Below are 20,593 nucleotides of genomic sequence, written 5' to 3'. Positions count from 1 at the left end.
CAAGTTGTTTCTATCAGTTTTCCTTACATGAATGTTCATACACAAATTAAATTATTCAAATAGGGGCAATTCCCATTGTTATTCTTTGGCGAAACTTTCCATTTTTAAAAAAGAATTAACAGAATATAAAAAAAGACACTACAAAGTCAAGTCAGGAATTCCAGGTACAAATTAGCTTTGCTACTAAGATTACTTTAGGGTTAATATGCTATTAAAGAGATTTCTTTATTAGATTTAAGTAAAAGTCTCAAAAGGGAAAGAAGATTGTAGAAGAATGCTCCAAATCCCAAATGGCAGTGTTGAAATATGTCTTATATAAATCAATTGATCTAACACTTTCATTTTATATATAAAGAAAATAAGGTAGATAAAAATTAAAATGATTGTGACAAAGATCAAACAGCTGGTAAAATAGGAGACCTATGACCAAAAAAGCTTCTATTCATCTTTTCTTCTACGCCTTTCATCCATAACCCCATTTTATGGTAAAAATATTAAGGGGAGAAATAGGGGAAATTATACTAGTAAAACTGGTAGTATGAGAGTTCTTAAACTGAAAACCAGGAATTCCCCTATGATATACTGTCTAATAGATATATCTAGATAATGAATGACTAAAATAGATCCATTAAAACTGTGAGATAAGCAGAAAATGTCATATTTGTATTTCAAAATCAAGTATACTTTTTAGTGCAAATAAAAAAAAAGCAGACTTTCGACTTCACTCACTTGGACAGACTGTGGTGTTTCCCTCTAGTCAGTTTTTTCAATGTGTTATGTATTCATCATGAAAGCAGTAACACAAATTAGTAGAGAGTTATAAGTTTCAGATATTAAAATAATTAAACCAGCCATGAAAGAAGTCAAAGTTTAAAAAAAAAAAAAAACAACAACCCTGAAACATGAACCACAGCACTGGCATGATGCTTCCTCAAATTTCTATTGTCCATTGGCATTTAACAAAATATCCTTCTGATGCTGAAAAATGTGGGAAAGGCTGAAAAATTTCAACTGGGGTCATCTCTAGAAGCAATCTGTAAAAATGTCTGCTAAAATCCTGTGTGAATCTAATCAAACATTATTTTAAAGTGACCTATCTGGTCTCCTTTCTTTATTACAACCACCTTTTATTTATAAAATTATTCAACTCAATTCAGATTTAAGGTAGGAAAGCTATTTTCTTGCATACACACACAATTGTCATCTCACCCAGTCAAACAGAAGAGAGGTACCATTCTTATTTCCTCCCCATAATCTTCAACCTAATGACTTTAGACTCTCCAATATAATCCGTTAGTTCCACTGAGCAATTCTTTGGTTAAAAAAAAAAAAAAAAAAAAAAAAAAAGATAGGACTCACTACTACTACCATCATTATAACAATAACAGTACCTAACATTTCTACAACAACTCTTTAATTTTTTGCAAGGAACTTCACATATATCATCTCATTGGATTCTCACAATCCTATGAAGCAGGTGCTATTATTATCCAGTTAATTACAAATGAGGAAGTGAAGATGAGAGGTGAAGAGATTTGCTCAGAGCCACCCAGCCAGTGAGTGTCAAAGGCTTGATTTGAACTCAGCTCAGGGTGATATCCATTCCAATATTTAGCTGGCTAATAAAAATATTTAGTTATTTTTCAGCAATGGTTAGGATATCCATGTTACAAATAAATAAAAAGCTGCTATTTTCAAAAGTTTCTTTTCAGTAGAACTTTAAAAAAAAAATATGTTCTTGTCAATGCCTTTGCTATAAGGAAAGTTTTCTATTTCTAGTGATTTTTTTCTGCTAAAGAAAAATAAAATAGCCCATTACAGACATTACATAAAGGCACTCAAATATTTCTAAAATATTTGAACTTCTGTGTTTCTCCGAATCTCATTTTTGTCATTCAAAATATTAAAGAAATGAATGCTCACAACTAAAAATGACTTTTTGGAATCTTAAAAAAAAAACCCTGTATATAAAGTATATACTGTGTGTGTATGTGTATGTATGTGTGTGTGTGTGTGTAAATACACACATTATGGCATTGTTTATAAATGGCAATACATCTTAGTGACATATTTTAAATGTTTTAATACCAAGATGATTTTTACTACAAACTAGGATAAATTTAAGGTCTTAATATAATGGGTTAAGTTGAGAATTTAGAAACTTGAGTCAGGAAATGCCAAGGCTTAGATTACTTACATTCCTTAATATAGCATTTAGGACAATTTTTGGATTAATTTCCCAAGATTTTTTTTTTTAAAGGGGGGAAAGAATAGAGAGTGAGTGAATGGAAAAGGATTGTGTTTTGCTTCTAAGGGATGATAAAAATGCTTCCAAAATTTTACCTTAACCAAAAACAGCCTACAAAATCCCAAAATGTTTTTATTCTATATACTTTAATTACGACTTAGAATTTGAATGATTTTTTATTCAAATTTGACGTTGTTTCCTCTTTATTTAAAGTTATTATGTCTACTAGGTTTGAAGTTTGCAGTTTTAATACCTAGAATTATACAGTCACTTTTTGAGAAAGAAAAATAATTTTCATTGAGGTTAGCATTAAATGTGATCTAAGAGCAAGAAAAATCTAGCAGACAAAAAACAGTTTCAATTACTTATAACAGTCTGTGATTTGTGACAGTGGGAAGAAAACTGGGTATCAGCTGGGGGGTGCAGGAATCATAAAACTAAAAATTCTTTTTTAAGTTCATTTGAAGCTAAACAGCTCCTTCAGTACTATTTTTCTGAGGAAAAAAAGTGGCAAGTTTTAAAGACCTAATTTTCCTTTTTGCTCAGTATTACCTTTATCTCCTAGCAACAACGGGAGGCATAGCACCTCTGAATGATGAAGGTTTGTTTTTTTTAAGTGTGAAAACATTTATCCCTCCAAAGGTAAAATTTATATGGTTACTGTGACATTCAAATTAAATAATGTATATAGAGCACTCTGTTAATTTTAAAATCTGATAACATAAATTAGTTACTATCCTATCTGGTGAGTTTGGCCAATTCATAATCTCTCTGGCCTCAGTTTCCTCAATTGTAAAGTGAGTTAGACTAGATAGATAAATTTTAAAGTTCTTTCAGGTCTAAATCTCTAATCCTAGAATCATCAGCATAACCATCATATGACTTTTAAAAATTTAGAGCACTCAATACACAGAATCTAATGGTCCCTTGAAAATAACTTGTCTAACTTTAATTTTCCAAATAAAAAAGTAATTTGTCAGTTCAATAAAAACTTTCTTAGAAACTTATAATGGCAGTAATGCCATATAATTTCAATATCCTTATTATTACAAATAATAAATAAGGGAAAGAGTTGAATGCCAATACTTTATATGATTTTGATAAAAACTATACTCAAGATCTATGTCAAAAGTGTCTTTCAGAAGGTATATAAATTAATACCTAGATTTCCCCTCAGAGTTGAGTCATGGCTATATTTTATAATCATCTGCCATGAATTACTAAACTGAAACCAAGAAGAGATACATGGCTACAGAAAACAAAATGTGGTTCTTAATCTTTCATTTTATTGGGGGTAGGGGAAATCCCATATTTCTCCATAACCAACAAAACAATTATTCTTACACATTCTCCTCTTTCCTCCAAATTAATGACAGACTCTGGTCTTCTATCTACATTTTGGAAAGAGCCTGGAGTAAATTCTGTAGAAATGCAAAATTAGCTTTAAAAAAAAAAGCATCCCCCACCATCAAAGGAGAAAAAAAGATTTTTTCCTTGCCCAAGAAAATATATTGATTTAAAAAAAAAAAGATTATTACATTGGAAAGAGTCTGAAGAGATCAAATAAAGACCAATAAACTAAGAAGAACCATTTTCAAAACATTCAGCAATAGGCTGCTCTTGGTTATGAAAGGAGGAGAGGCACCAGGAATTACTGAACAATTGAAATCCTGTGCATATTTCAATAAAGCATTCCAACACCTTCCTCTCCAAATGTTTGATCAGAATTCTAATAATTTGACCTTCATGTCCTTTTTCCTTTGACTTTTCACTCTCTGGTGATGTGAAAGTGTCATTAAATGGGAGGGGAGGGGCAGACAAAAAAACACTTTAGGGTTGGAAAGTTGTAGGAGAATAGGGGCATTGCATTAATATAAGATAAAAAAATTTAGAGCACAAAAGACCTTAGAGGTCATAGAATCCAATCCCCTTCCCCCTTATTTTAGGGACAGGGCCCAAGGTCACAAAGGTATTAAGCAGCAGAGTTATATTTGAACCCTGGATCCTAGAGTCAAAGTCCAGCAGTCTTTCTAGTGCACAATACTGCATCACTTCCTGAATAATTTAAAATTGGTTACAATGCTAAACTCCAGTTCCCCAAAAACTAAAAAAAAAAACAAAAAACAAAAACAAAAACAAAAAAAAAATCCTTCATTTTTATAAAATGTGTATAATTACTCAGACTTAAGATCCCAGAGCAAATCATTTTCACCATTTTTCAACAGCTTAAAAAAAAAAAAAAACTATCCTTGAGAATGAGAATCTAAAGTCATCATGATCTATTTAGCATATTAAGTGTTATCATATTCAATGTTAAAAACTCATCTTTGTCTTTAGGTAGCACATAAAGGAAGCCAAATAACCAATGAACAAGCATTCTTTCAGGACCTCTTGGAAAAAAGACTGCACCTCAGAATAACAGAGGAGAGATGCATAAATGTTATATAAAGTGGTAAACCATACTGCTACCAAAGGAATTCCCCCCATACCACATTTTAAGGAAATCTTTTCAGATGTTGAAATTATACTATAACCAGTTCAAGATGTTCCCACTGACAGCTAACAGGGGAGAAAAGATTTTCAGCTACTGAGTACATTTTTCTACTACCTTTCTTGCTCCTTAAATTTCTCTCCTCCACTTTCCTCCATTTTCCTGACCCCCTCTTAGCATGTCCTTCATTTAGTTCTTGAAATATTCCATGTTGTTCAAACTATACCTTTCTAATTTTATTTTTGGGACAGTTTGTAGAAAGACACAGGCATATACATGGGTTATGTGCTGGTTCCTTAGCCTGGTTTTATCCCTTCCTATCAATCTCCCACCCAATGAGGCTGTAGTAGGAGGTCTGAATGACATTTCTACAATGAATGCTTATAGCTATATTTCAAAACACCTAACTACCCTGTTGCCATAGGAGCAATATTATGAAACTTATTCTTTTTGCACTAAACCGATCATTTGTTTCATCTGTGATTGAAGGCTTCCTCAAATATATATATATTTAAATGCAACATTTAATCAGGCATAGATTCCAAATCACTACTTTAAAATTAATTACAGGGATAACCAGATGGGGATAAATGTTCATATTGCTAATTAGTAAATGCTGTTGAGAGGATCGTCATTCATAACAGAGAAGATAAAGGAAAGATGTGTTTTCTTATACATGTGCTAGAACAAAACCCCCTCCCCCTTCCCATGAATGATAATAACCACTAGAAATTGAAATGTACCCAAAGGCAAAATTAAACATTATATAAGTATTTCTTATAGTGCCATTCATTTTATATATGTATTTTATTACTAAATGACAGTGAAAAGAGATGGTTAGACTTAATAGATAGGATGCAAACAAATTTACTGGGACCCAATATGACACACTTTAAAGTAATTTAAACAAGTATTTCCAAATAGATGAGTAAGACCTAAAGGGACAGAGAGGTGGGAGAATCAGATCTATTAAAACATGATATTTCAGACATGATGAAATGAAATACACAGCAATGAATCATTCATGAATTAGCACCAATCAGTAGTTTGATGAATAATCTAACTACAAACTTCTCACTTTCCCTCATTATCAAAAGACTTGAGGACCTAAACATTCATGTACTTTGGACAAGCAAGCAGAATTTTTCCAGGTGTTCAGTCAGCCACACCTTAAATAAAATCAATTGTGATACACAATAGGTTGTATTACATTCTTTCTGATTTACTAGAGAACCATGCCCCTAATAGGAATGCTTATCTCAAAAGTGTTTCTTTTATTACTTTTTTTATTAGACATTTCCACCACTCCCCCAAATTTAGTCACACAAGTCTTGAGTTCTAGATTTATAAAATGCATTGTTCAAAACATTTTCCATGGGGAAGGAGAGGGGCATTTAAGTTGGAGGATGGGAAAGAGGGGAGGAGAAAGGGTGAGACAGTAATATTGATTCTCTTTCTTAACTCTACCACCTTTTCTATTTCCTAAAGCAGCTTGATTAACCCTCGTTATATTATAGATATGATATATATGTGGTATATTGTAAATGTCAATAATCTATAAACAGATTAATGACATTTATAATTATAGTATAATAGCTTTGTAGAAATAGCAGATAAATTCTCAAAAAGCATGTTTCTCTAATCGAAGAGCCTTTATCTCACATTAAACTTTTCAATTTTAGTTACTATAAGAAAATAAAAGTACACAAACATATATACTTGCCACACAAGTCATTTTCTCATTTCTTGTTATAACTTTTATATGCTAAGCACACACAATTTAAAAAACTTAAATCCAAAAAGAACAGGCACCAAATAATTTTTGCCTTTACTATCTCAGTTTTACTATATAAATAGGGATCATGTGATTAGGCCTACTGACCAATAAGAAATTATACCCATCATTCTTATTGTTTTCCTCTTATAATCAACCATTTTGGCATACCATTCATAAAAAACCAAAGTAAGTAATCAAATTTTGACGTAAAATAAAAACAATAAATATTTTCTTAAAGCACTGGAAAAAGAAACTATTAGTTATATAAACATATCAAGATAAAGTTTATTTTTCTCTAGAAAAATTAAAAATGGGGCAGCTTTGGTTCAAGTTCACTTGAAAGTTTTATATTAAAGGAGAAAGTGAGAGAGACACACAGACACACACACACACACACACACATACACACACAGAGAGAAGGAATATTAAATATAACATTTAAAAATAAGATAACTTATACAGGGGGGAAAAACATCCTTGGGTCTAACTGAAGCCATATATCCACAAATTAGAACAATCTTGAAATTCATGACATATATGATTATAAAAGACTATCCCCACATCACAATTCATTTATCACAACTAAAATAAATTTATTCAATTACTTTATTTGATCTATTATTTGGTTAAGATTTCATTAGATATTTTCTTGTGAAGAAGGTACTAACTATCCCTATAGAAAAACACTCCTACTGATATATATTACTAGTCAGGTAGATAGAAATATGTACATAGAGGATGTTTTTGCCACCATTCCATAGAAAAATTCATTTGCTTATCTACTATTTTTTCCACCCTTTAAAATTATCTCCTTGCATTAAATATACTCAAACTGAAACAAGTAACACAATTGAATTTTTCTTAATTGCCTGATTTTCTTCCCAGATTTTAAAAAATATTCTTATACTACCCTCAAAAATTTTTTTTCCTCCACTGTGCTTTTGTGTTCTTGGCTTCTAGAGAGTTATTAGGAATCTGCAAACAATTTTACAATTCTAACATGCACCAGATGATATCCATTAGTAGGCAATGCCATTTTTTCACTTACCCATTCTGGATAAAGCATTATTTCCTGGGGACAATGCGGCAGCTTCCGTTAGCTAAAAACTCCCTCTTCACGACTAGATAAATCTTCGCAAGTAGATAAAAAGCTTTGTTTCAGATTCTTTGGAACTCTCCTCTCCACCACCCCCCCCTTCTACAGAAGTCCTCCAAAGTAAGAAGCTATCAGCATTTCATTCCTGTGACAAAACAAAGGAGAAAAAAAGGAATAAGTCCACACAAGTTCCTGGCAAGAATTTTAAACTGCATTCTTCTAAGTTTAATCAGTAAACAATCTTAAAGTGACAGTTACCAGTTCATAAAAGTCAGAGGATAATCCAATCAGCCACAACTGGCTTCGTTGCATACTACTGGCCTGGTCAATCAGCAGCACTGATAACTTTGTATCACATGTTGCTGAATCACTCTATTCTCAATGTTACAACATACGTGTAACCGAAGACTGGAACAGAGTTAGCTTCAGTTAAGCTCCAGCTCTGGGAGCTCTTATAGAGAACCGCCAATTAGCTGATGACCAATCACAGCCTGCAACTAGTACCTCAGTCACATGATAGGGCAAGTCCCCATTACTGCAAAATTTCTGAATTACTGGGGTTACACAAAGGACACTCAATGGGGAGGGGCGGGGAAGGAGTAAACTCAAATAGAAAACGCCCAGGCTGAGGCAGCTAGTCCTATAAAGCAGGAAACACCCTAGCCTCACACAGACATAGATACATTCACAACTAGCCCTAAGAGGGATGTCTGGCACATGGTAAATTAATCCCTGGGCAAAGGACTGGGTTTATAAATCTACTACAGAAATAAATGCATTCCACTTGTTCTCATTCCCCTTCCCTCTTTACAATGTTTTTAAATTTTAAATTTCTAAAATTATTAAAAGAAAAAAGATTGATTCCCCCATTACATTAGTTGTATTATAATGCTCACCTTTTCCTTCTCCCCATTTTTTGGATTTTGAAGGGACATTATGTCAAATGTATATTTTTCAGCTAGAAGCATTTATTTCAAATTGCTATGATAAATCAGGTAAAAGTAATGAATTACTGGAACCAATTAGCAGAGTCACTAGGGAAACATCTGTCACAAAAAACAATTCTGAACTTTTTCAAGTCTGAAGTGAAAAAATTCATTTCAATAACTAAAGTTTTCTCCTTTTAAATAAGTAAAAATAACATTTTTATAAAATACATAACTCTCTCCAATTTATCTAATATTTTATAGATCTGTTGTAGTTTAAAAGAAAAATAGGAGAAACAAACTATTTGTGTCTCCCCAAAATAGTACTTCTTAATGAATTTTAGTTTTGCTCATTCCTGCTCCATAAACTCAACCCTTTGCTCCTCAGAACAAGGGTGTTTTTTAAGAAATGGGGTTAAAGGGCCCATGAAGATATGAATCAGTCATATTATTACAGTGACTAGGTTAATCCCCAAAATGTAGTGAAAGTTTGACAGTAAACACAGACATTTCATTTGAAAATGTATTCTTATTAATTTCCTACAACTGGATAATATGCAGAAGAAAGTTTTAGAACTGATTTTAAAAAGTTATTTTTTTCTTTTTCTGATCATAAAATAGCTAAGCTGCCAATTTTACAAGTGAGGAGACAGCTAAAATTCCCAGTTCATATATAATCATTAAGTAAATTGTACATATTCAATTTATATGACAACATTTATGTAGCATTTCTGATCACCAGTTAAATGTTTCAAGGATTGAATTCTTTGGAAACCTTTTTACATTTTATTTTCTATTAGTTTAAAAATTACAACCCTAACCTTTTCATATCATACTTTGTTGCACTTTAAAAATAGAATTAAAAACTAAACTTCCCTTGAGTTATTTAATTTCTTTACAATAAGTACCTAGTTACATTGTAGAAACATGTAATTACATTTCCCTTAAGGAGGTACTGTGTTAACTATGGGAAAAGCACTGGTTCAGATGTCATAGGTTCAGATTCTGTCTCTAATGCTTACTAAATGATGGGGGACAAATAATTTATCTGGGGCTCAGTTTCCTGTCAGCAAAATAAAAGGATTAATCTAGACTCCTCCCAGCCTCGACTTCATGAGCCCTCCACACTTCTAGAATTGATTTACTAGACAAAATGCTGAGGATAATAATAAATAACTCCATATGCTATATTTTCATGGTTTTTATCAATTCTATGCAAAGGATACAATTAGTTTAATGGAGTTTTCATGGTTATTTTTTAAAAAGCTAAAATAACCTTAATAACATTGAAACCATCTGAATAATGTAATGTCAGTGCTCTCCTATAACCCGGATAAGTCAAATTTTTTGAATGTATAAGCAATTCCTTTTGGAATATGCCACTGGCAAAATCCTGTATTAGGATCTTTCAGACCAAAGGTGTTACTTAGAGAATTATTACTTGTCTGCATTAAAGCAGTAGTGGTGGCTCAAGAGTTAATTATGAATTTCAAGTGTTTCTAAGAGACCAGTCTATAAGTAGCTTATAATTCTGGTTAATTCTGTATCCTTTGTTAAATCTAATTTAAATTTTTAGTTCCCAGAGGGTTTGCTTTTCTCCCTCCCTCCCTCTCAGGAAGCAGTAAAGATAATGGAAGTCATACTATACATTTCACTTTTGTATTCAGGATAGCTCTTATAAAAAAAAGATATAACTTCATATACTCATGAAAACATTAAATAATGTAAGCAATGATATTCAACAAGCTTACAATTCATAAAACTCAAATTTATAATTAAGTATAGCTTGATCTTTCACTATTCTTATTGATTGTATTTACTTCCAATTTTCCTTGTGTCTATTCCTCCCCTCCTTTAATAGACATGTTAACTAACACTAGTGGGAAGAAATTATGTGTGTAAATTGCTACCTGTTGCCATGCTTAACAGTGTATGATTTGCATTCATAACAGCATGATTTGCCCATGAGAACCCTCTGAAGGCTGGGTCATAGAAGTTAATTACTGTTAACTTTTTCAGCGCTCCTTTTCAAATACAATAAAGTTAAACTCCCATGACCAAGCCTTTGAAGTATCAATTGCTAGTCAGTCATTAAAAGTTTATTAAGCACCTACTATGTGTCAAACACTGTACTAGACAGTGAGGAAATAAAAAGAGGCAAAAGACAATTCCTACTCTCAAAAGAGCTCAAAATCTGTATTGTCCTCTGTTCTCTGTTGAGGTTTCTTAGGGTCTCTGGGAGCACCCTTCGTTTCAGTTCAGTAATCACCACATGAGTAACCAGGGGTTAAAATCCAAATCCTTTATTGTTTCCTTCAAAGTCTTGTCTCCTTCACTTGGGGCTCGGCTAGTTTTTCTGGAGGCCTTTCGGATCTTGGTTTTAGTGGAGAATCAAAGGAGAGCCTGCCACCACTTGTCTGTCTTCCCTAGTTCTGATTCTGGCTAAGTTTGTCCGAGCTCATATGCTCTTTTATCAAAGGTGTGAATCTTGTAGAACTATAATAAGTACTAAGTACATGTACTGAACTAGAGAACTGTTAAGTACCATGCTAAATTAGATAACTATTGCCTCTGTTAATTCCACTGACTTAGTACCTTGTAAGAATCCTTTGTTTCGAGTTCAAAGTTCTGGCCCATAACAAAAATCTAATTTAGAAGCACACAAATATGTACAAACTATATATAGGATAGTGATAGAGGTAGGGAAAAAAATTTAAGAGGAGTTGGGAAAGGCTTCCTGTAGAAAATGGGATTTTAGTAGGGACTTAAAAGAACATAGGATGTAGAAGTGAGGAAGGAGATTATTCTATACATGGAGGACACATACAGAGAAAATGCCTGGAGCCGAGAAGTAGAGTGCCTTATTTATGGAAGAAGCAAATTAGTTAGTATGGTGGTCTCTTCTTTAAAATATAAAGGTTCTCTCTGAGCAGGTTTCTTGGGGAGGTTTTCTAGAAGCAACCTTAGTTTCAGTTAAAAGTAATAATCACTCCAAATACAGCCAGCTGATAAAATCCAAACGTTTATTTCTTATCTCTTTCCTTGGGCCCAGTTAGCTTTTTTAGAGGCCTATTTCTCTGCTTGGTTCCAAGAGCTCTTGCAGATTGTCCCTTGCTTCTGCCTCTGCTTTCTTCAGCCTCCAGCTAGCACAAAGATGGAAGATGGAATGAATATGACTCCACCTCTGAGAGTGGGCTTGTGGGCTTCCTCCCAGAGTGCTCCTCTTCAACTCCTGGCAATGTTCTGAACTAACTAACTGACTGAAGCTCCAAGAGCTTCTTATATATGATCTCTTAAAGGCTGACTCCTCCTCTGAGGGAGGGATTAAGGGAGGTGTGAATTCGCAAAGTTATAAAGTTAACTTTGTGAATCTCCCATACTTGTGATGAGCTCTCTAAAGGTGTGAACACAAGCATTGTTTCTATCAGTTCTACTTAGTACCTAGTTTCAAATTCTGGCCCATAACATCTCCTTGTAGGATCAGATCAATCATACTGAACCATGCTAAATTAGGTAATTATTGTCTCTATCAACTCTAATGAGTTAACACTTTGTAAGGATTCCAACAAATTAGTATCACTGGATTGAAGCGTATGCACCAGAGAGGAAAGAAAGTATAAGAAAACTGGGAAGATAGAAGAGGACTTGGTTCTGAAGGACTTTAAATGCTGGAGGATTTTGTATTTGATTTTAAAGGCAACTGAGAGCCATTAGATTTTACCTGCACTTTAGGAAAATCACTCTGATGGCCGAATATAGGACGGACAGGAGCTCTGAAGCAGGTAACACCAGCAGACTATTGTAATGATACAAGTATAAAGTGAAGAGGGTCTTCACCAGGAGTGGTGACTGTGTCAGAGGAGAAAATTGGGTGTATTTGAGAGATGTTACAAAAGTGAAACAAGCAGATCTCAACAATATACGGGATATGGAGAATGAAATACAATGAGGAATCAAGCATGATTCCTAGACTATGAGTTTGAGGGATACCAGGAGGAGGGTAGTGATCTCTAGAGAAATAAGGAAGTTAGCAGGTGAGGACTGTTTGGGAAGGAAAGATAATTAATTCTCTTTTTTAGACATACTGAGTTAAGAGTCTACTGTACATCCAGTTTGAAGGATTTGAAAGGTGATTGCAGATGTGAGACTGGTAAATTAACAGAAAGGTGAAGACAGGATAGGAAGATTTGAAAATAACAGCATACCATGGTAATTAAATCATGAGAGCTGATGTGATCACCAAATAAAATGATATTGAGGGAGAAGAAAAGACAACCAGGAGAGAAGAAAAGACAACCAGGAGAGAAGAACCCTGTGGGACACTTGAGGATATGAGGCTGAAAAAAGGGAAACTGAGAAGGAGTAGTTAGATAGGAGAACCAGAAATGGTATCCCAAAAACCTCTCAGAGAGAAAACAGTCTATAAGTAGCTTTTAATTTTGGTAAATTTTGTACAGATCAGCAGTGTCAAAGATGGCAGAGAGATCCAAGAGAATAGGATTGCTAACAACTACTATCCAGAGGAAAAATAATTCCCTATTTCCTCCTCAAATAAAGGAGAAGTTGAGCGAATAAGAAATTACCATACAAACATGGTACAAATCAGCTAAATCAGGAATTGTTTAGAAACATTTAGGGTGGCAGAGGGCAATGAGCACTAGGCAAGTTCTAAGCTCAAATGAGACAATATTTCTAAAGCACTTAGCACAGTGCCTGACATATATAAGGTACTTAATAAGTGCTTGGTTTATTTTTTTTTCCTTCTCTCTTTATTTACTATACATATGATTACCTCTTCCACTGATCCATACCCATCAGACTTCAATTAAATTTCAAATAACCTAAGAATTTAATTTGATTACAAAAATTTAATTATATAATACCTTTCAAGAACATGTTTACTAAAACATAAAGAGTTAATATATGAGGCTTTCACATTTGTACGTAATATTTTATTCATTAAATAAACTAAGTACTTCAAGACAGATTGATAAATCTAGCTATTCCTTTTGTTTTGTAACTTATTACTGACCTAAAGAAAACTACATTAACAAGCACAGGGATTATGATTTTATAATTATGCAGATTTCTATTGAAATTAGCATAAAATATTAATTTAAAAACTATCAAAATGCATCATAGCACATTTCATATTTTTGTGTATGACCTATATATTCTCATTTAGGGATTACTGTTAATGATAATGATAATACTGATGATAATATTGAGCTTTAAGGTTTTCAAAGTTCTTCACAAATACTATTCATACTAACCTCTCATGGAAGCAGATGCTATTATTATCCCCATTTTTTACAGGTAAGGAAATAGTCAAAGAGAGATTAAGTGACTTGTAGGGTCACCCAGCTAGTAAGAATAGAGGCTGCATTTAACGCAGGACTTCCTGACTATAAGTCCAGTGCTCCACCCACTGCACTAGCCAACTGCCTCATGCCTGAGTCATTCATAAATTGACATTTGTGAATGTGGAAAATCCAATTCCATATGTTTTATCATTTGTATCCTTTTTTTCCCCTTCACGACAATAAGTTATTTTACTATTTTAAAAAAATTTCAGTGATTTAAACACTTGGTTTTGCAAATGTGATTTAATTCTTCACTTAAATATTCTAGTTTCTCATAAAATATAAAATGTATTCACACACACATTTTATAGAGAGTAAACTACAGGATACAAGAAAAAAATTATTGATTACCTTCTTACTACTTTTATGATTTAGGATCTAGTAGTAAAGTTTACTGAGAAAAAGGAATTCTTACTTGCCTTCTTCCCCCACCCATCTTAAAGAACATATTGCCTCAGTTTCAGGCTTCAATGACAGATGAATATACAGTGGGTGGGGGTGGTTAAGGGGGTGGGCTGGGTAGAAGAAAAGGAGGATGGAGAAGATGGTTGGGAACCAAGAGCTGAATCATAGCCATGTGAGTAATATCAGGGTGTTTTTTTTCTTTTTCCTTGCTAAGGGTATGAATCAAATTAAGTTTGTTTTCCTGTGGGTGAAGGGAGACTATAATAGCATGAATCAGAGCAATTATCAAATATGTGGCACAAACTAAAAATTAATTACAATCACTACCTTCTCTCAAATTTCTGCCAGAAGATTAGGGGACCTTTTGTTAAATTATATCATTTTTTAAAACATTCTAAAAGCCAAGCTTTTCAAATACCATTCCTCCTTAAGCTTTTCCCCTCTACTGTTAATACACCAGAAACAGGAACTTACTGAGACATTTCTGTAAAGATACATTGCTTATGTCCTATTAAGATCATACAACAAATCACTTTTGTTGGGTCAGTGCTGGGGTAAAATTGCAGTTTATGTAAGGTACAATCCAGCCTTCAGAGAACTTACATTCTATTTAGAGAATGAAATAAGACACAAGTATAAATAACCACAGCATGTAATATTACTTGATAAGGAACAAAAATACCATGAGTAATGATGGGAATACACTAGGTTACAATTCATTTTGCCACCAGCAATGATCAAAGCAAGGGGAAGTGTTGCCAAAAAAAAAAAAAAAAAAAAAAGGACAAGAATTATGGATTTTGCCTCAAGAACATTCCAGTACAAATACTCAACATTCGTGTGCACACATGAAAAGTGATGGATTATAATTATAAAAACTTTGTATTGAAATGAAAATTTCATCTGAAAGGCTTTTCAAAATGTTTAAATTGCTTCATGTCCAAGAAAACAAATGACCATTAGCCAATGGATTATAGCAGGGGTCACTAAACTACAATCTGGGGAACCAGTCAGTCTATGTCATCTCCTATGACCTTTGAGTAAAAACAAGTTTTATTTTCTTTTAAAAATGTAAAAACCATTGTTAGTGTGTGAGCTGTACAAAAGCAGGTTTGCAAGATAATCGATTTAGGACTAGAAAGGCCTTCAGAGTTATCTAGCCTGATCACTTCATTTTTGTAAGATGAGGAAACTGAGGGATTGAAGAGATGAAATGTGTGCTCATGGTCATACAGGTAGAAAACACTGGGGGTGACATTTGAATCCAGATCTACCTTTAGAGGTCCTGAATGCTCTTTTGATTTTTCTATTGATTCTTTTTACGTGGACTATGAAAGAAAGGTTTTTATTTTTAGGTATATAGGACATCTTTTAAGTATGAGAAAGCACTATTATTTTTCTTGTGTTCTAAATTGAGGCATTCTGAAAAAGAACCACAGCATTTTGTAATATCCAATGCTAGAAACATTTTTGATGCTCACTCTGTTACTAAATTCTGTGAACTTGTCTTTCAGGGTTGTTGGTGGAAAAAAAGTATTTTGTGAACTGTCAAGTGCTGTATGAATGAGAGTAATTATTTATTCACTTACTCAAATATTCCAAAATATTTGTGTGGGCATTGCTTATGTTACCCTTTGGAACCTCAACATAAATTTCTTTTATTTTTAAAATTCTACTTTATTTTACTTTTAGATCTGCATTCTCTCCTTCTCATCCCATTCCACCCTCACTCCCCTTCCCCATAAGAATACTAGAAAAGTTAAACTCTTGTTAAAACACACACAGTCAGGCAAAAGAAAACAAACAAAAAACAAAATGACTCAATCTACACTCCAAGTTCACCAATCAAAAGGAGGGTAGCATGTTTCATCATGAGTCCTTTGAAATTGTTGTTGGGCATTGTGTATTTATCAGCAGTCCTAAGTCTTTCAAACTTGTGTGTCTTTACGATATTCTTGTTATTGTATAAATAATCATCCTGGTTGTGTTCATTTTATTTTGCAACAGTTCATACAACTCCTCTCAGGTTTTTCTAAAATCATCCCTTTCATCACATAGTAATATTCTATCACATTTGTATACTATAACTTGTCCAACAAAAATATCAATATCTCCACATGTTTTGTAGGCAGCTTCACAAATTGATATGGCCCTCAAATTCATCATCTACCAGCCTACCTTATATTGATAAATCTCTTCTAACTTTTATAGGCTAATAAGTCTCTTTAGAAAACAGATTAGTTACAGCCTTTAAGGGTAAAAGGTAAGTTTGGAAGAGAGGAAGGTTTTACACGGTGGTTTTTGGGGGAGGGCTTGGAGGAGAAGGAGTGAGAACAATAAGTTCTGTTTTGATATTTTGATTGTAAAATCCAGTTTATAAGATCTAATAGGCAGCTGATGATGAAAACTCAGAGCTCAAGAGAGTGCTAAGGTTAGATCTACAGATCTAGGAATTACCTGCAAAGATATAACTAAACCCATGGGAGCTGATGTGATTATTGAGTAAGATTGCATGGAAAGAAAAGTTAGGCACCAGGACAAAGCAGTGGAAGATACCTGAGTTTGTGATGACATAGAGGAGAACTAGGAGCAAACCATAAAACAAAAACTCAGAAATGAGAGAGCATTCAAAAGGAAAAAGATAGTCAGCACTGCCAAAAGGACAAGAAAGATGAGGTCTGAGAAAAATCTATGAGATTGACAATTTAAGAGATCCTTAGTATCTTTGGAGAGAGTTACTAGTGAAGAAGACAGACTGAAGAAGTTGAAAGAAAAAAAGTGTGGATAGGTCTTTCTCAGAATTTGAATAAGAAAGGGAGAAATGATACCAGTGAAATTTTATTTTTTTACTTTATTTTTTTAAGGTGAAAATAGGGGTATGTTTATAAACAGTTATAAGGAAGGAACCAGAATATAGAGAAATGCAACATTAGAAAGAGGCAGAGGCAGATAATAGTAGGGGCAATCTACTGGAGAATATGGAAGGAAATTGAATAAAGGGTGCATTTAGAGGAATTGGCATTCTTCAAGAGAAAGAATACTTCATCAGAGTCTGAAGGAAATAGTGCAGGAATGTATCAAGGAATTGTTAGATGGGGAGGAAAAAAGTAGAAGCTTTGTGGGAACATGCTTGATTTTTTCAATAATTGATGAAGTAAAGACTTCAGTTGAAGGGGGGAAAAATATTATAGGAGGCATGACGAGCTTAGAAGAATGAAAACATTAGGGAGGAAAAAGTCCAATCTGTGCTAGATTACATAAATGTGCCCAGTCAGCCTACAGGTTAATGGCTCTCTCATTCTATTAAGCAGCATGTGAATAGGAACAGAGTAAGTGGATGGAGGGAAGTCATAAGGATTTGGGGGTTTGGCAAGGTATGAAGCAAACAGGAAAGGGGGACAAAGATTCAAGAGCAGAGAATACTATTGACTTGAACTAGTTCACTAAATGACTGAGACTGGGAATGAAGAAGAGTAAAACCAGGTAAAGAAGCAGCCTACCCAATGTATAGAAATGAAGAGATTATAGGTCATGGTGAATGCAATGCCTAAATTAAGGAATAATAAGGTAAAGGGGAAGAGGAAATGCCAGGAGATAGTGATTAGAAAAAGAGATGTCAAGGTTTTAAGTCACACAAATGGAAGCTTTATTCATTCTAGTGAGATATGTACAGATTAGATAAAATGTAGTAGTAGACCTTCAAATAAATTATTTCCAGACTACCATAAAATAAGCCAAGTTGCAAGCAAGATTCAATTTCTGCTTGAATCTGATCTTAAGTACTAATGAATAGAAACTGTTGAACTACTACTCAGGATTATAATTCAGCAACAGAGTGTGCATCTATTCTTGAGAGATCCTATTTCAGTGATACTACTCAAAAAGTTCTGGTTTTCCTAGAGGTCAAATTTGCTATTTGATTTCTAACTTGATTTTGCACATAAGGAGAGTTTTGAAATTCTACAAAGTGTCTTTTTTCAACTTCTCAAAACAAATTTTAATTAATTCTAATATATGCTATTTCTAAAAGGTAGGGAGAATACTGGAAAAAGTGGATGGAGGAAGGAAAAAGTACTACATTTCCAAAAAGACAAAGACTCCTTGGTCTAAAGAATAGACATCTGAGTTTATATAGTTTTCTCCAAAATAATTATTCCTCATATTTAAACCTTTTCCTTTCTCACTTACTAACAACTTGACCTGAATTTCATTCACCTCATCAAGTTCCCTGGAAATCCATTGTTTTGTGAGAATGAATCAGCTTTGATACTAATACTCCTTCAGTACTCTCCACCCCCTGATCTAGGGGAGAGGCAAGAGAATAGGGCAAAGAACTACTCCCAAAGCCTCCATCTAAAAAGGACTTACAACTCTTTTTATTTCCCATTATCTACATTCCTTGGACTGGTCTCCATCATCCCTCTTTTCACATTCTTTTGTGTGTTGTCTTTCATTAGATTATAAGTTCCTTGAGGGAAGGGGTATATATATATATATATGGTATATATATATATATATATATATATATATATGTATATATATATATATATATATATATACACATACACACACACACACACACACACACATATATATATATATATATATATATATATATGTACACACACACACATACTGATTAATTGACTAAACAGTAGTTTCTCTAATGAGATTCCTTTAGTTAAGAAAGATCACTTCTTCTATAGGTGAGTTCTTCCTAAAAAGCTGTGTTTTATTTTTGGAACTCAGACCACATTTTATAAATGGAAAATGAATTTTATAAGCTATTATTTAACCCATAATGCATCCTTTGTTCCACTCATGTTCTATTCTGGTATCTCATGGTGGAACGGTATTGATATCTATACCAATCTGGAGGAGTCTCAAATAGGATCCCAGCAACAAATTCATCTGAGGATGGCTTAGTTAAGTTTAGAAGGAATCATTCCCAAGATAATGCAAAAAATAATGAATCTGTGGCCAAAGGAACTACCTAAAGTGTGAATTGAAAGATTTAAATCTACAAGGGATTGGGGAGGAGGGGAATGAGAGATTGATGGTCACTATCAAAGCAATATAAGCAGTTTATTCCTTGGGAGCAGGAATTATCATTTTAAAATTCTTAATATTAGTGGAAGCTAGTTGGTGTAGTGGCTAGAGTATTAGCCCTGAAATCAGGAGGACTTGAGTTCAGATCTGTCCTCAGACACTTAATACTGCCTAGCTGTGTGACCTTGGGCAAGTCACTTAACCCCAATCGCCGCTGCAAGAAAAAAATTGTATTTTGTACAAGGTATGTTTTATATGTAATAAGCACTTGATGTTAACTGTTATTTAATTCAGTTTTTAATTTAATTTTAAATTTAATTTAATTAAATAACACAACTGAAATACTGTCACTATATCATGAGTTTCTTTATAGCTGCTGATTCATTTCATGGTGGAAGAGAGCAAATTTCTCCTTTCACAAGGATGCATGGGTGAAAAGGGTTACATTTCTGTCCCACTGTGGCTTTGGGAAATGTGTGGGACAGTGACCCTTGCCCAAATTAAAATCAGAGGCTCTCAAGGTAAAAAAGCAAAAAAAAAAAAAAAAAAAAAAAAAAAAAAAGATTTATTATGATCTCACTATAAAGAGCAACTCCCAACACACAAGGTGTCAGTAGAGGAGTACAAAGCACAAACTGCAAAACACAGGATTAAAAGACCCTAAATGCAGAAGACTCCAATCACCCTTGATCTCTCTCTCCCCACTGGGGGAGTCCAGGCTTACACTCTAAATGGAGAAATCTATCCTACAAATTAAAGAATACTAGTAAATAACAAACTCTTAATTTAATTTTCCATAAAGAACTGCTATACAGGCAGATGTTCTTGGATGAGAGAATTCTGTTATCTGAATTACCAAAACCATCATCATCCTTAAAATAAGTACTTAAATGCTAATTAAAACGTATGTGTGTATGGGGAAACAAGAGGGAAACTGTTTGTCCAAGATATTTGAACACCTGCAACTTTTTAGTTATAGCTCAATTTGTTATTGCAAAGTCTCAAGTCACAATTAGGGCATAGTTTAAGGTCACATTTTCATGAGAAGTCTTCACTCAGTTCATTCCATTCAGGAAGTATAAACAGTGGCTAAGGGAAGATGATGAGAACCTGTTTGCAGGAGTGATAAAAAGAAGAAACAATTGAGATATTTTGAAAAGCAGGCTCAATAGGAATGGGCAGCAAAGTTGCTTGAGGTATGAAGGAGACAGAAGAGTTAAAGAGGAATGAATTTAGAG

General features: G+C 33.6%; 1 long non-coding RNA gene across 1 annotated transcript in view; it reads right to left on the bottom strand.

Moving 5' to 3' along the window:
- Nucleotides 1-8,056, bottom strand: part of LOC116422343 — a 31,299-nt gene extending 23,243 nt beyond the window's left edge. Inside the window, exons 1-2 of the long non-coding RNA XR_004232937.1 lie at nt 7,871-8,056; nt 7,565-7,757 (exon numbers count right to left, since the gene is read on the bottom strand). This is a non-coding gene — a long non-coding RNA (uncharacterized LOC116422343). The remainder of the gene's footprint in view (nt 1-7,564; nt 7,758-7,870) is intronic.
- Between the last annotated feature and the right edge of the window lie 12,537 nt (nt 8,057-20,593).

The sequence above is a fragment of the Sarcophilus harrisii genome, chromosome 3, assembly GCF_902635505.1.
Source record: "Sarcophilus harrisii chromosome 3, mSarHar1.11, whole genome shotgun sequence".
NCBI classification, from domain to species: domain Eukaryota; kingdom Metazoa; phylum Chordata; class Mammalia; order Dasyuromorphia; family Dasyuridae; genus Sarcophilus; species Sarcophilus harrisii.
Note: the sequence above shows the minus strand (reverse complement) of the source record. Positions and strands in the feature narration are given on the sequence as shown.